Source organism: Anopheles stephensi, unplaced genomic scaffold (genome assembly GCF_013141755.1).
Source record: "Anopheles stephensi strain Indian unplaced genomic scaffold, UCI_ANSTEP_V1.0 ucontig279, whole genome shotgun sequence".
NCBI lineage: Eukaryota > Metazoa > Arthropoda > Insecta > Diptera > Culicidae > Anopheles > Anopheles stephensi.
The window spans coordinates 4,422-6,710 of record NW_023405212.1 but is presented as its reverse complement, the minus strand read 5'-3'; the positions used below and the strand labels follow the sequence as shown (position 1 = coordinate 6,710).

Here is a 2,289-nt window from a genome sequence, read left to right as displayed (position 1 = left end):
GCCGGGTAGCAATCCAGGGATCGGGGGGTGCTTCGAAGCAAAGTGCGAAAGGAAAATGGAATTACCGGTGAGGCAGCTGGTAAGGCAGCCGCGGAAACACAGAATCAGGCTCACACCTACACAACCACCCGAGGATAAAATTAAACGACGCCCATAAATGATTCATAATGATGCGCCTGTAATAATTATCATTTGCATTTGTGCACACTCAACCACCGCTCGGTTTGTGCTACACGCTCGTTCCGTAATTAGTGGTTTGAAGCGTCAAGATAATGCTTTAAACTCGCCCACTTCTCAACTATGTCTGCGTGCTTTGACGCAATCGCGTGCCGAGTGTTATTTGCTCGCATCTTACGGCAAGTGCGGTGCAAGCGTCAATGCTTAGAGAACCATGGGTAAATTTGAGATCCCCTTTAGGTTAAAGGGGTTAAGTGACAACAGGATTTTAGTAACGAAAGCATTTGAACGGGCCCTATTTCTCCTGCCGAAGGTTGGTTAGTTCCAGATCCTTCAGGGTGATGCCGTACTTTACCAACTTGCCCTCAATAAGCGATAGAAGATCGTCGTACATCTTGCTCACTCGAGCTAGATCGTAACGTAAACGCCTGAATTTTGTCATTCTTCTGAACCAGTAGCTTCTCGAATTCGGACACTCAACGATTGAGGTTCGATACCGGCCAACGATAGGACCTCACCAAGAATAGCTTCCCGTTGCTCCGTTTGCTTCTCGATGTACTCCAGCTTACGTTCCAGAAGCGAGTTCTTGAGCCCCGATTTCTGCTGCAATTCGAGCATCGATTTTTCGAACAACCCTCTTCAACTGATCCCTCTCTTCCACCAGCTTCTCACACCTCATCTGCAGCACGTCCTGCTCCAACTTTAAGCTGGACAGTTGCTTCTGCGTACTATTCAACCGGGTCTTCACTCGATTCAGCGTGGCCTTATCACGATCATAGTACTGCAGCTTCTTCCGCAACTCTACCAGCTCAGCCTGCGAACTCTTCAATGGCTCCGTCAACCGCTTATTCTCCGCCATCACCTCACTGAAGCTCTTCAGGTCCTTATCCGACTGCAGACGCATCTCCTCCATCTCCTCCTTCATGCTGTTGATCAGTGCCAAATTGTTCTGCGTGATCGCATTATAATAGCTCTTCATCTCACGATACGCCTGCTCGTTTGTGCTGATCAACTCAGCGATCTGCCCATTCTTACGCTCCTCCACCTCGGACAGCTCATCTCGTGGCGTACCTTCAGCCTCTTCTTTGTAGCTTCCCAGCCGCTGCTCAAAACAGCTTCGTCATGGCTTCGATTTCTTTCCTGAAATTTAGCTCGCTCAACACTCAACAGTTCGCTGTGCTTGAGCTTCAACTGCTGTATCTCAAGCTCGGTGTTTTCTTCCTTCTCGCGCAACAAACGCTTCAGGTCACGTTTGTCGTTTAGCAACTCTCGCTCTTGTAGAGTATGATCTTCCTGAGCCATCTTGAGCTGGGTCATCATTTCCGCCCGCAGTTCTCCATGTGAGATTGATGCTCGTACTGGAGGTGTTTCATCTCTTGCATTCACATTCTTGGTGTCCTGATCGGCAAGCTCCTGAGCTACCTCGACATCACGCTCCTTGCCACGGATAACCGCTTTCGCCTCTTCCAGTTGGTTTGCGGGTAATTTCCCAATATGTTCGCAGCTTGTCGCGCTCGAGCTGGAAGAAGTTGCGCTCCTCTCGCTCGCGCTCCATCTCATTGCGGAGCTTGAGTGCGAATTGCTCCAGCTGCTCCCGGGACATGCTGGACGTGTCGACGCCATCGATGACAGCTGGGAGAAAAAAAGGGAATATCATTGATTATTTTGTTCGAAGAGGATGATGAGATTTTTTGGAGACACTTACTACTTCCTTTAGCTTTTTTAGGACCCTGTTAGGAATAATCAAAATAAGTTCAATAATCTTATAGAGTCATATATGAAGTCTAAGCAACAACGTACCATTTTCCTAGACTTTGTTCACGTTGGGTTAACACTTCACCAAGTATCACTGTACTGGTGATACAATTTAAAACGCTAAGGCTACAGTTCCCCCTATTTCTTCACGTTCAAATAGTTCCGCCGTTCCGCTTCGACTGGCACACCCCAAACATACACTATCCGGAGTACGGAAGCCACAGTGCGCAACGGTATACAGCTCATCTAAACGAGAAACCTAAATCAACAATTGTAGAAAATCGTAAGCGAACTGCGTGCGTGTGTGTATGTATACGAAACATGTTTAGAACATGATTTCTGTCGTTTTCTTCGCTC

The 2,289-nt window shown here is 47.8% G+C and overlaps 1 pseudogene; it reads right to left on the bottom strand.

The window, feature by feature from the left end:
* Positions 1-472: 472 nt before the first annotated feature.
* Positions 473-2,048, bottom strand: LOC118516328 (annotated as a pseudogene).
* Between the last annotated feature and the right edge of the window lie 241 nt (positions 2,049-2,289).